Genomic DNA, 12,784 nt, shown 5'->3' on the forward strand with positions numbered 1-12,784 from the left:
TAGATAAGCAAATACGGGAGAAGGGAATAGAAGGTTATGCTGATTGAGTTAGACAAGGAAGGAGGGGAGGAGATGAGGGTGAGACATATATGGACTGATTGGGCTAAATGTCCCGTTTCTGTGCTGTATATTCTTTTTGGTGATAGTGAGGCACTTCAGTTATCCTAAAATAGACTTGTGATAGTGACAGTGTATGGGGAAAAGTGGGGGAGGAATTCCTGAAATGTGTACAAGAGAACTTTCTTGATCACTGTTTTGAAAACAATGAGGAAGGAAATGGTGCTTGACCCAGTTATGGAGAATGAAACTTGTTTCTGTGGGAGAGCATTTAGGGAAGTGATCATTATATCATCAGGTTTAGAATAGTTATGGAAAAGGACAATGTACAATCAAACATGAAAATGCTTAAATAAAAACAGAAAATGGAAAAACTCAGCATGTCTGGCAGCATCAGTGGAGAGAGAAAAACAGAATTTGCGTCATATGGACTCGAAATTTTAACTCTGTTTCTCTCCTTACAGATGCTGCCAGACCTGCTGAGTTTTTCCAGCATTTTCTGTTGTTATTTCAGATCTCCAGCATCTGCAGTATTTTGCTTTTATTTCAGTGAAAATACTTAACTGGAGGAAGGTCTAACTTCAGCGAGTTGAAAAGAGATCTGGCCCAGGTGAATTGGAATCAAAAATTGGTGGACAAAATGGTAATTGAACAATGGAAGGCCTTCAAAGAGGAGATGGATTGAATATAGAGTCCAAACATTCCAATGAGTGGGTAAAGAAAGGACAGTCAAAGCTAGAACTCCGTAGATGACAAGGTATGGAGGTTAAAGTGAAATAGAAAAAGGAAGCTTATGACAATTGTGGGGTTCCTAATGCAGGAGAGAAACAAGATTAATATAGAAGTACAGAGAAGAAAGATGAAAGGGGGAAACCAAGGAATTACAGACTAGTTAGCCTAACATCTGTTGTCAGGAAATTGCTAGAATCTATAATTGAGGATAGATAGGATAACTGAACACCTTGAAAATTTTCAGCTGATTAGAGCACCAGCATGGATTTGTAAAAGGTGTGTTACTCCTGAAAAATTTGATTAAAGGTGACTAATGTAGTGAACAGGGGAATGTCTATGTATGCTATTTCGATGAACTGTTATGATGTGGCAGATGATGTATGCTAGGCGTCCAAATCCACAAGGGAAACTTGGTAGCGCTATCACAATGGTTTTGCAATTTGTATTTATTATGAGATGTTTGCACTGAATTCAGAAGTAATAAGTCCACCAAGACCTTTAGAGATTTTAAAAATTAAATTTAAATATTTATTAACAAAATATAAAAGATTTCCAGCACATATATAAGGCTACAATTACTTACTACTATAATAACTCCTAAAATTCCTAATTAGCCTGACTCTCAGTTACACTACCTTTAAGACAACAGCCCAAAATAGATTTTAGATTTAAAACAGAACAACAACTTAACACAATACCCACTTGATAGTGGAATTCCAAATGGCTTTTCCCTAACTTCAGTTTCGTTATATAGCAGACATATGCACAAATTCTGGAGACCTCACTAAGGCTTTTTTACACACACCTGTTAGATCTTACATGGCTTTCTGACACATTGCCTTTCATTCTCCTTTATATATGTTTCTCTCTTAATATGTAAATTCTATTGTTCCATATGTCTTTGAAACTGTATCTTCCTCATAATATAAAAAAAACTTTCATGTTGCCAATATTGTCAGTAACCTTTGGGAAAAATAAACACATTCCTTGGTCTTGCTTATCTGGCTAGTTGTAAATAGACTAAGATCACTTTGAAATCCAAATCTCTTCATTTATCTAAAAATGCAAATTCCCTTCACACCTTACATGCTAAGTCAGCATCCATGTTTACTCATTAGCATGTCAAGCACCTAACTTCCTTTGATGATTTCAAACTTGCAGTCTACTTGACTCCAAATATAATTAAATCACACACAGACCCAATTATAGTTAGCCCCATAAACCCACTTCACAATAAACCAGAAAAATATTATCAAAATTATTATACTTTCATCACAGAACTTGCAGAAGGCATTTGACAAAGTTTCTTATAAGTGTTTGTTGAAGCTAAAGTTGAAGCTTATGGAACTGAAGACAAATTACTTGGTTATGAAATTGGCTGAGCAGCAAGAGGCAGAGTAGGGATAATGGGCAAGTACTCTAATAGGCAGAATGTGACTAGCGGTGTTCTGCAAGGATTTGTGTTGAGGCCTCAACTATTCTCTCTATTCATTTACTATTTAGGTGATTGGATAGAACCATATATCCAAATTTACCAGTGACACAAAGATTGTAGATGTATTGTAAGATTGTTAGATGGAAGCTTAAATTTAAGAGAGGCATTGATAGATCAATTGAATGGGAAAAGCTGTGCCAAATGGATTTCAAAGTCGGCAAATGTGAGGTTATCAGTTTTGGACCTAAAAAGGATAGAACAGGGTACTTTCTAAATAATGAAAGGTAGAAACAGTGGCGAACCAAAGAGACTTGGGTTGTGAACAAGTAAAAAAAAATCAAAAGCTAGTGGAAGGCTGGCCTTTCTGTCTAAAGAACTGGAATACATGGGGTTAGAGGTGTAAAGTTTGGGTTTTTTTTGCACACATTTAAGGCAGGAACAGACTTGGCAGCAAAGCTTTGTTGTGAATCAACTTTATTGAGACAAAGTCAGGACAAGTTTGTTCAGTTCTCAGATAACTGTCAACAAACTTGGGTGGTGATTTATAGTTTAACATGGATAATACTCGCTGTGTCAAAATCTAGATGGTAGAGTGCACAAAATGGTTTCTTTCTCAGCTTTGGTCTTTTGGTCTTCGAGCCTCTCTCCCTCTGTCTTTTTTTGTTCTTGTCTCTGAATGGTCTTTCTCTCTGCTGCGAAGTAGGCAAGCTCAGGGCATCCTTTATTCTGGCTGTTATCCAATTAACCCTTACCTCACCCCAATCATCTTCAGCCCTGTGTGTGAGGACACCTTCCTTGACCAACCAGTTGCTAACCTTGCATATTTATGTAAGTACTGTGCTTTGTATCGAAAATGGTATCTCAATGCCTTTACACGCTGTGGTTCCTTATCTGATGGACAAAGACACCTACGTTCTAATCACACACATGCAATTTTTCACAGACAACCTTCAAGGTCGTGTCCATTTTTGCTGTGAACAAGCTTTTTATAACTTGACATAAACTTACAGAATCCCTCTATCTTGGCATCTTTTCTATCCTGTGCCCTACCTCTAAGTTTTCCACTTTATTGTTCTCCAAAGAAGAAGTATCTATAAAGTCAAGTGTTATTAAACTACAAGGTTAGATTTTAGTTTCTTATAATAAAATTAGATTTTAACTATTAGTATTCTTGTTAGTAATCTAATAATCTTACAACTCCCTGGTTGAGTGGAAGATATTTTTATCGACCTGTTACAATTGAGTTCCTGCTAACCTCGCCATTCCTTAGAAAATATATTGATTGCCATTCTACCCATAGATTATTTCATTTGATATCCCTACTTCTTTTGCATTGGTGCTGCTAATCACTAAGCTATTATCATATAAGTACATACAATTAAAGCAACTCTTTCTTCACCTGTATCCATCTTGTGGATAATACTTTTTAAGTATTATTTCTCTCTAGCCTTCGATGCCAACAAAGCCCCAACCCAAATTTTATCCCTTTTACTTAATTTTATTCATTTTGATCATTATCAATGTATTTAATTCTATCCTGATTCCTTTAAAGTCAGTTTCTCTACTGTTATGATCCCAGCTGATGTTATTACTGGACAAGTCAGATCTCAGAATGGAACCTGGCTTGATAGAACATAATCTTAAAATTTTTTTCTTTAAACTGTGGAGGGTACTTACTGTAACAGATTCACAGGAGTCTGCTGTTGATTTTTTTAAACAAAAAGATAAAACATTCGTTAAACAAGAAACATTAACTATATTACACTAGCCAACAAAAAGGTTGGAAAGATTTCAACACAGACACAAAGGGAAAAAAATGATTCAGACTCATGCTATCCCTTTTATGCCAGCAGTACCCTTACAGACCCAACACTCCAGTGAAGAGGTACCACTATTTTCACACCAAGGCTAGAGCTGGTTCAGTTGCAAAGAGGTTTATTTTCCAGTAGACTTCTGAACGTTCAATTGAAATTTTTCCACAATTGATATCTCCCTGGAGATATCCAGAAAACTTACTCTAAATTCACTATTATTTTAACTTTATAGCAATACATATGAGTTCCTTAAACTAATTTCCTCAGCAATCTGGCATCATTACCAGCTAGAGAAATTCTTAGACCTTTTCTGTCTTCATTCTGTGGTATACACATACCAACTGAACTAAAATATGCCTTTCTGCCTCTCCCTGAGGGTCTCTTTCTAACCCCCTGTTGCGAGGCAACAGCAGTTTTTTCCCACTTTTTGTGTATTAACTTCCCTAAACTCCTAAACCCCTTGATAACCTATCTCTTCACTTAAAGAGTTGGAAAATCTCATTAAAAATGCATACAGGCCCCCAGACTTGCTGGCGTCATCTTGCAAAAAAAACTCTAAACTGAAACCAAACCCAGGTTTGATCTTTCCTAATACACAAATAAAAAAGTATATAAATTAAACTTAAAGTTAGATCTTGTTCCTAACACCCACAAATACAACTTACTTAAAACAGCCTCTAGTTCTTAACACTATAGCGTATGTGTTGGTTCCTTGATGATTTAAAATGCTGTCTTATTCTAGTGGCCACATTAATCATTTCATGTCATGCTGTTTGTCAAGTAATTGCTCATGTCTGAGCCCATTCCTCTGAATTTCACAGTGCAATTCTGCATGCTAGTTGCTTTACACATAATAAGTCATATCTGCATATTTACACTGGTGTCCCAACATCATGTCACACATTCTTGACTTTCAGGTGATCTCTCAAAAGATCAAGGAGGGTGGTATCTGACCGAAGAGCTTTGCTTGTCTGCCCTTGCATGGTCCCAATGTCTCGGTTAGTGGCCAGACTATCAAATTCAGTTATCTTAAAAAGTTCATAGGCAAGCTCACAAATATCTCCATGAGAGAGTCTCAGATACATTTTCCTTTCACTAGCGTGTACATCAAATACAGATTGACATATTTCATTGCACTACACCTAAGGTGAGTTATTCTAATTCCCATTTGGTGGAGTGACATTCCTGTCACTATCTTTTATTTTAAGTGGGGAATCACATTATTTACCATTCCATCTCATTCAGGAGCCCTGGAAAGACTTTGCAGCCCAATAAAATATTCTCGTAATATCTTTAAAACCGAAATCAAACATTCCCACGTGGTCTCAGTTATTAACAAATTTTGTTTGTTCTTGTTCTTTATTTCAGATGACATTATTTTCTCAAAAGTAACCCTACTAAATTATACCTGACATTTTTGTTTGCATTTCAAAATTATCCCATATTCAAATAACAGTGTTATTGGGCTAACAGGCTTTCTTAGTGTTCAGTTTATTTCTCTCCAAAATAAAAATTTTTTCTTATTTTTTGATACACAGAAACTACCTAGGCTGGTTTTCCATTACCTTATTTTAATTAAAAAAAACTAAGATTTGATTATCCCTTTAAACTTCAGGTAAATTTCCCTTTGAGTGCTTGAAATAGCAAGTCATATCAATTTATTTTATCAGTTTCAATTTCAGAAACAATTAGACCCAGACTTGGTGGTTTTAAGTGGTATTTTTACAACAGTGACAGTAGTGCTTGCAATGACTTCAGAGGTGACTTCCATATCCCCCGTCCTCAAACATTTTGTTCAGAAGGTAACAAATGGTTTTCCAAACTATGTTCCGTGGAACCTTGAGCTTCCATATGATATATCCTGGGGTTCCACAAAAAAGATTTGTGTAATGTGGGAGTAGGCGAGGTGACAGATTTATTTAGATTAGAGTTGGTCACACTGTGTGAAATTGAAAATGTTTTCTGACGTCATGTAAGTGGCTGTACAAAAGGTTTTGTATCGCCTGCTTGACTGAACACGTTTTGTTGTGCGCATGTGCAGTCGGCTGTTGAAAATGTCTTGTGCTGCCTGCTCGTGGTTGCTGACAGTGCTCAGACTCGCTAGTGATAATCTAGTCGTGCAGTGTTTCAAGGAAACAACACGCTCCTCTTTTGTTTGTCAAATTTCTTAATATTGCCGCATCTGACAATCACTCATAATGTTAATGCATTTGTGAGCAAAAGAAGCAGCTTTACTCCTCCCATTAAAAATAACAAAAAGAAGGTAAGACTTAAGTACTTTGTTGAATAAAATAACTTCTTAATTATAATAAAGGTGTACATATAAAAAATAGAAAACATTTCTATAGAGTTGTTTTTGTATGTTTATTCCTATTGCACAAAAACAATCAATTTTTTGCACTTTAACTTTTCAACATAAGTGTTTCTTACGGGTTCCGTCAATACTTTTGGAGGCCGAAAGTGCTCCGTGGCCGGAAAAGTTTGGGAAATGCTGGTCTGAATGATGAAAGCCAAAGGCGGAATTTTCCGTGCTCACTGGCAGTGGGCGTGATAGGTGGTGTGCATGGACAATATAGCGTGATCGGCTTCACAATGGCGGGAAGGGTGGGCTGCGTTTCCCGGCAACAGTTGTCGGGGAGCTCATTGAAATACATAAGCATATCATTAAAAGGCGATCCCACCAGGTTCTTGGACCCCCGCTGGATCGTCCGTCCATGTCGGCAGGAAAGCATGTCAATGTGTTTCACAATGGCGCACAGGCGACGTGCACTTGGCGGCCTTCACTTTGGGGGAACTGAAATGAGTGAACAGCATCGTTTTCCATAGCTCGCCAGGGTTGCCTGTTGCTTTGCAGGCTTCAGGGGTGCTGCGGGGCCTCAGTGAAATGCCGCCCTGCCTCGGAGGTGACTGTTTCTGTTGTCGGGGGGGGATGTGGGGCGGGAAACTGCTGCCCTGGTGTTGGATCCTGCACACAAGAAATCGAGGTGGGGGGACAGGGTGGGCGAGGGTAGTGGCCACGCAGTAGGGACACCTGTATAAACTGACCATTCCTCTGCAACTGAGACAGTTCAGGCTCAGCCTCAGTGATATGATTGGGGTCGGGCTCTTAGGCTGCCCTCCCATGCAAGCAAAGCGGAGGCACCAACGTGCCACTAAGCGCTCCATACATCCCCTGCTCCCCTAAACATTCCCCCCGCACAGATTGTGAGTCCGCGACCACTTTACTGGGCTGCGGAGCAATTGGACTGTGCATTTTGTACAGTCCCCTCGACAATGCTGGCCATGTAGCAGTCACTGCTGGAGGTGCTCACAGCCCCTTGCAATCTCAGCAACCTGGTTAGGAGCTGTCTCCTCCATGTCGCAGGCTGTCAGGGCAGCAATGCAGCGAACTCACCTGTGGCCATCCAAGGGGTGGCCAGCACTCTCCAGGAAGCCTTAAGGGGCCATCACACGGGCCAGGAAAGGTGCTAAGTTCACCCATGCTAACCAAGTCTCTCTCTCTCTTTCATGCCACAGCAGGATCACATTAGGGGCATGGAACCTGGTAACCTAGCTGTATGCCTGATGGCCTACAGAGAGCGAAGAAGATGGAGGAGAGAGCGACTGAGGCGCCTGGCCGCGCAAAGGCAGCAGCAGCAACCTCAGGAAGAAGGGGCTGCTGGGGCTCCCACACACGCTGCCTAGGAGCGACAGCGAGCCATGGCTGGTCAGTGCCTAGCGACACCCAGGGTCTATAGACGCCACCTGTCACTGCTGCAGATGACCAAGAACCAGTGTCGCTGACGACTGCACATGTCTAGGGACCTGGTCGCTCACATCTGCCAATTACTGCAGGACTTGGCGTCAAGGGGCATCCAGTGCCAGTGGCTGTGAAAGTGACCGCGGGGCTCAATTTTTATGTCAGTGCTCCTTTCAGGGTGCACAGTTGACCTCTGTGGGATATCACAAGTCACCACTCACAAATGCATCCATGAGGTCACGGATGCCATCTTCTCGGGGGCACATAACTTTGTGCATTTTGCCCGGGACCGTGGCAGCCAGGATGCAAGGGCTATTCGATTCGCCCAGACCTCGGGATTCTCACAGGTGCAGGGTGCGATTGACTGCATCTATGTGGCTCTCAGGCCTCTGTTGCTACACACAGTGGACAATGTCAACCGCAAGGGATTCCACTTACTGAATGTGCATCTGGTATGCGACCACTAGAAACACATCCATGCAGGTTTGCGCATGGTCTCCAGGGAGTGTGCACGATGCCTACATCCTCAGTCCCTGGAGTCTTCCAGGGTCCACAGAAACTGCAGGGATGGCTCCTTGGGGACAAGAGCTACCCGCAGAGGCTGTGGCTGATGACACCCGTGCGGCAGCCTCAGACTGCAGCAGAGTGACAGCATAATGAGGCTTATGCTGCAGCTCGCAACTTGGTGGAGCAAACCATCGGAATGCTGACAATGAGGTTATGGTGCATGGACTGGTCTGGTGGAGCCCTGCAATATAGTCCGCAGAGGGTGTCAGGCATCGTCTTCTTCTGCTGCGCCCTTTACAACCTGGCATTGCAACGGGGAGATGAGTTGGCTGAGGAGGAGATGGAGGAGCTGCACGTCTCCTCGGATGAGGAGGACGCCGACGGGGATGAGGGTGAGGTGGTCCTCGGAGGCAACGATGATGGGGATGAGACCCTCACGCTGGCTAGACAAGGCAGGCGCACTTGGGAGGCCCTCATAGCTGCTACATTTGTGGAGGATTATGAAGACATGCAGTGAGGTGACCCCATAGATCCTCATGTCATATTTAACTCTAGTCTGGCTTATGGCAGCGCGAATTCCCTCTGTGAGAATGCTCTTGTCATGGAGATGCAGTGGAGGCCCTAATAGTTGCTCGATTGCAAGAGGATGATGACGACATGCAGTGAGGACACTCCATAAATATTCACATAGCCTCTGAGAATGTCTGACTCCTGCCTGGCCGAGGGCAGCTCACTTGCTATCCCTGATCAAGGCCCTATCATTGAGATGCAGCTGAGAAACCTTAGAAGCATCTGATGATTTGTCTGCCTTCAGCACCTGAGCCCTTCAGGATTTGGAGCACAGCATCAGTGGTCACAGATGCTGAAGAGATGAGGGCCAGCAGAGCACATTGAGGGAATGAGAGAACACTGTGGCGCCTGCCCACTACATTCTGGCAGCAATGACAAGCACCGTCAAGGTGCAGGCATCAGTAATGTTTCCAGGGAGTGTGTGACCAGATCATCACTTTGGTTTGAAGGCTGCACAGAACACAGGGAAGAGGCCCTGGACTGAGACACCTGCTTTTATCTTGTGCAGAAAGTTTTCACATCTGAGAGACAAGAACACTGCTCCTCAGAACAAGGAGCCATATGCAGGGAGACATTCTTGAGAGTTTATTGACAATATTGAACAGCATGTACAAGTGATTAACACCCATTCACAGGCTGTGCAACTAATTCTCCTTAATTTTCCCAACCTTGCCTCTACGTCTTGGTGCCCCCTGGACATCCACAGCTCAGGTGGAGGCAGCCTGCTGACTGCAACACCCTGTCTGTGATGACTTTGGCGGGCGTCCTCTGGAGTACTGAGACTTGGAGGGCCCCGGACTGCTTTCGGGGTCCTGCTGTGTGGCAAAGACATCCTCCTCAGCCTGTGAAGCTGGAGCTGCTGAGGTTACAGGAAGAGGGGATTCGGATGGGTCTGTCACTCCTGGAGTCACCTGAGGTGGATGGGCCCAGAGTGTGCAACTGCTAATCCTCCTCCCTATGGGTGCCCGTGGGCCTCTGGCTGACTTCTTGAGGGGACGGGGTAGCTGGAGTGAGACCAAGCTGCCCGGCACCCCTCTCACATACACACTGTTGTAGGCCAACTATGGCGTCAGCGATGGAGTTGAGCCCGCACAGCAATGCAGGAGCGATGTCCTGGACCAAGATCTCTGCCATTCTACCAGTTGACCTTGGTGCGTTGGCATGCTGGCGCTATCACCACAGCCTGAAGGTGGACGACTCCTTCATCGTGCCTTGCAATGTGAGGAATGCAGCGGATATCCCTTCCTGGTGTTCCCGAGATTGCCTTTTCAGCCCCAGCAACTGCGACCTGACCAAGTCCAGAGGCTCGGCATCCGACTTGGACTCAGCACAATTCTGGCCTTTGGCAGTCCTCCGAATGCCGGGGACCTGGGAAGCCCCTGCCGACGTGTGCTGTGGATCAGACAGTGTAATGTGCTCACCAGATTGTGATCCCATGTCTATTCTAAAGCTAGGTTCCACCAAGGTGCCTCTCTGTGCTGGTGGAGGGTGTGGTTGAGCGCTATGATGGAACTTTGAGGAGGATGTCTTCAGATGCCCCTTCAGAGGTTTCTTCAGAGTTTGATTGGAGGCCCTGGGTCATGGACTCTGTCGGCTGTTTGGCAGATGTGCCTGCGAAAGCAAGGAGAGATAATTAGAGCATGGCAGTGGCTTGTGAAAGAGGACACATCACTCACACATGGTTGTCTGATGGATGTTGCGCTACTGGATCCTTACTTGGTAGAGCAGCGCCGACCTCACTGTCAGCACAGGACCGGTCCAGATTCATGCCGGCCAGCTGGATGGCTCTGTTTTCAAAGTCCGTGAGGACCTTGATTTCGGGCATTCCGCCACCGGTCTGTGACCTCTCTCTCTTGTGTGCCAGCTTGTCCAGCATGGATAGACATTGAGAAAGTGTAAGCAGTACACCTGCCGGGCCAGATGATAAATGTGCCTGGCCTGTGCGGGTGGTGAGTGGTCCCAAGGACGGCTGAGGACAATGAAGGTGTGTGAGAGAGTGAATGGTGATGTCCCTTGAACTGGCAGTGAGTGAGGGCCTGCGGGTGTGTGCTGGGTTTGTGAGTGTGCGAGTTGAGAGTGATGAGTAGAGTAACTTACCCTGGCGGAATGGAGGAGATCATTCATCCTCCTGCGGCACCGGGTTGCTGTCCTCTTTTGAAGGGAATTGGCGCAGACTACCGCTGCCACCGTCTCCCAAGCCGGATTGGTCACGTTGCTGCCCATCCTGCGGCCAGGTGGGTTTGGGACGATACGGCGTGAAAACCCGTCATCGCAGCCAGCGGGTAAAACACGTTTTACCCATTCACTACCGCACTTAGTGCAAATCTGGGAAAATTCCGCCCCTGGCCTCTGAAAGGCAAAGCCCTTAGTCCAAGTTAGAAGTCTTTGGATAAGATCTTGAATTTGCAAGACTCTAGGTCCCTTGTTGCTGTATTGGTACTCGTGGCCCTGGAAACCTGTTTTTAAAGAAAAAACCCAAAAACTAAATCCACAGGACATCCCGGGAGGCTACTACAGCAACCAGCAGTCGCTCAAGGGACCCATCATTAAACTGGGGGGCTGCGGTCTTTTTTCCTTTGCTGGCCATGTCTCCTGGGCAGCGGTGGTGAGCTGGTAGCGATGAGTGGAGTGCTGGCGGCTGCCTTTTAAACATGGTGGCCGGCATGATGCAATGGCAGGGTGATGGTGGAAGGGCGAATGACAGCCCGCCTGCCATGGAAACGGTGTGTTTCCCGGGAGTGCATAAATAATGAGGCGGGTTTGGGACGATATGGCATGAAAACCCGCCATCGTGGCAGGTGGGTAAAATGCCGTTTTACCTGCCCGTTACCACATTTAGTGCAAATCTGGGAAAGTTCCGCCCCATATCTCTGAACGGCAAAGCCTTTAGTCCAAGTTTGAAGTCTGTGGGTAAGATCTTGAATTTGTAAGATTCCTGAGTCCCTTGTTGCTGTATTAGAACTCTTGGCCCTGGAAACCTGTTTTTTTAAAAACAAAAACTAAATCCATTATGGCTCTGGTTATGAGCCCAGCGAGTTAATATGTCCAACCATATCTGCAAATTTAGAAACTCAAAATTTACTAATGTCCAACATATGCATTTGGCAATACGAAAGTTACGTGGTTAATTAAAAAAGCAGTTGTTGGCAACAACAATTAACTTCTCTGCTTGTTTTTCCAAGGGGTGGAGCAAAACACCCTCAAGTGCATTCAATTGCGTCACTTTATGTAATTTTTTTCAAAAAAGTTTCCAATCGAAAGAACCAAACTCCATTTTAAACTCTGCTTTAATTAAAAATTCTTTTGTTACCTTTTCTTCAACTTTGCCCAAATTTTAGATTAAATTCCAATTGTTTCAAAACTTTTTAGCATTTTGTAAGATGTTTCTCAGCTAAGGTTGTTTTTTGGTACAACCAGGACGATTAAACAATCAGAATTAGTTCAAATATCTTAAATTCCAATTCACATCATTGATAATTTAAAATTTGGAACTGCCAAGCCTTTGTGTGAACCTTATATGGAATTATAGATTCCTACATACCTTGACATAATAACTAGAAAATCACCATAGCCACCTAATGAAACCCTAGTTTTCAGAACTTAGCAGGTAGTTAACCTTAATAATCTCAATTTATTTAATACCAACACTTATTAACTAAACACAACATAATACATATTCTAAGAAGAAAAGATAAATTATGTCTTTCTCCAGTTCTCCAGGTGCTTTTCAAATGACTGAAAAGATTAGACAGAAAAAAACTAAAGGAAACGTTAGCTTTTACAGCATTCTAAGAATGAAAAGCGTTAAAGGGGGACACCAGCTTCTTAAAAAGACAACACTACAACCTTACAGACTAACTATAGAGAAAGAACAGAATCTGTCCCACATCGCTTTTGTTTTTCCTTTCTCTCCTTTAAAAGAAGCAAAAT

The 12,784-nt window shown here is 43.4% G+C and overlaps 1 protein-coding gene across 2 annotated transcripts in view; it reads left to right on the forward strand.

The window, feature by feature from the left end:
* Nucleotides 1–12,784, forward strand: part of LOC144696457 (solute carrier family 28 member 3-like) — a 231,588-nt gene that overhangs the window by 97,719 nt on the left and 121,085 nt on the right. The gene's annotated exons all lie outside the window — the stretch shown is intronic.

The sequence above is a fragment of the Cetorhinus maximus genome, chromosome 2 (assembly GCF_964194155.1).
Source record: "Cetorhinus maximus chromosome 2, sCetMax3.hap1.1, whole genome shotgun sequence".
NCBI classification, from domain to species: domain Eukaryota; kingdom Metazoa; phylum Chordata; class Chondrichthyes; order Lamniformes; family Cetorhinidae; genus Cetorhinus; species Cetorhinus maximus.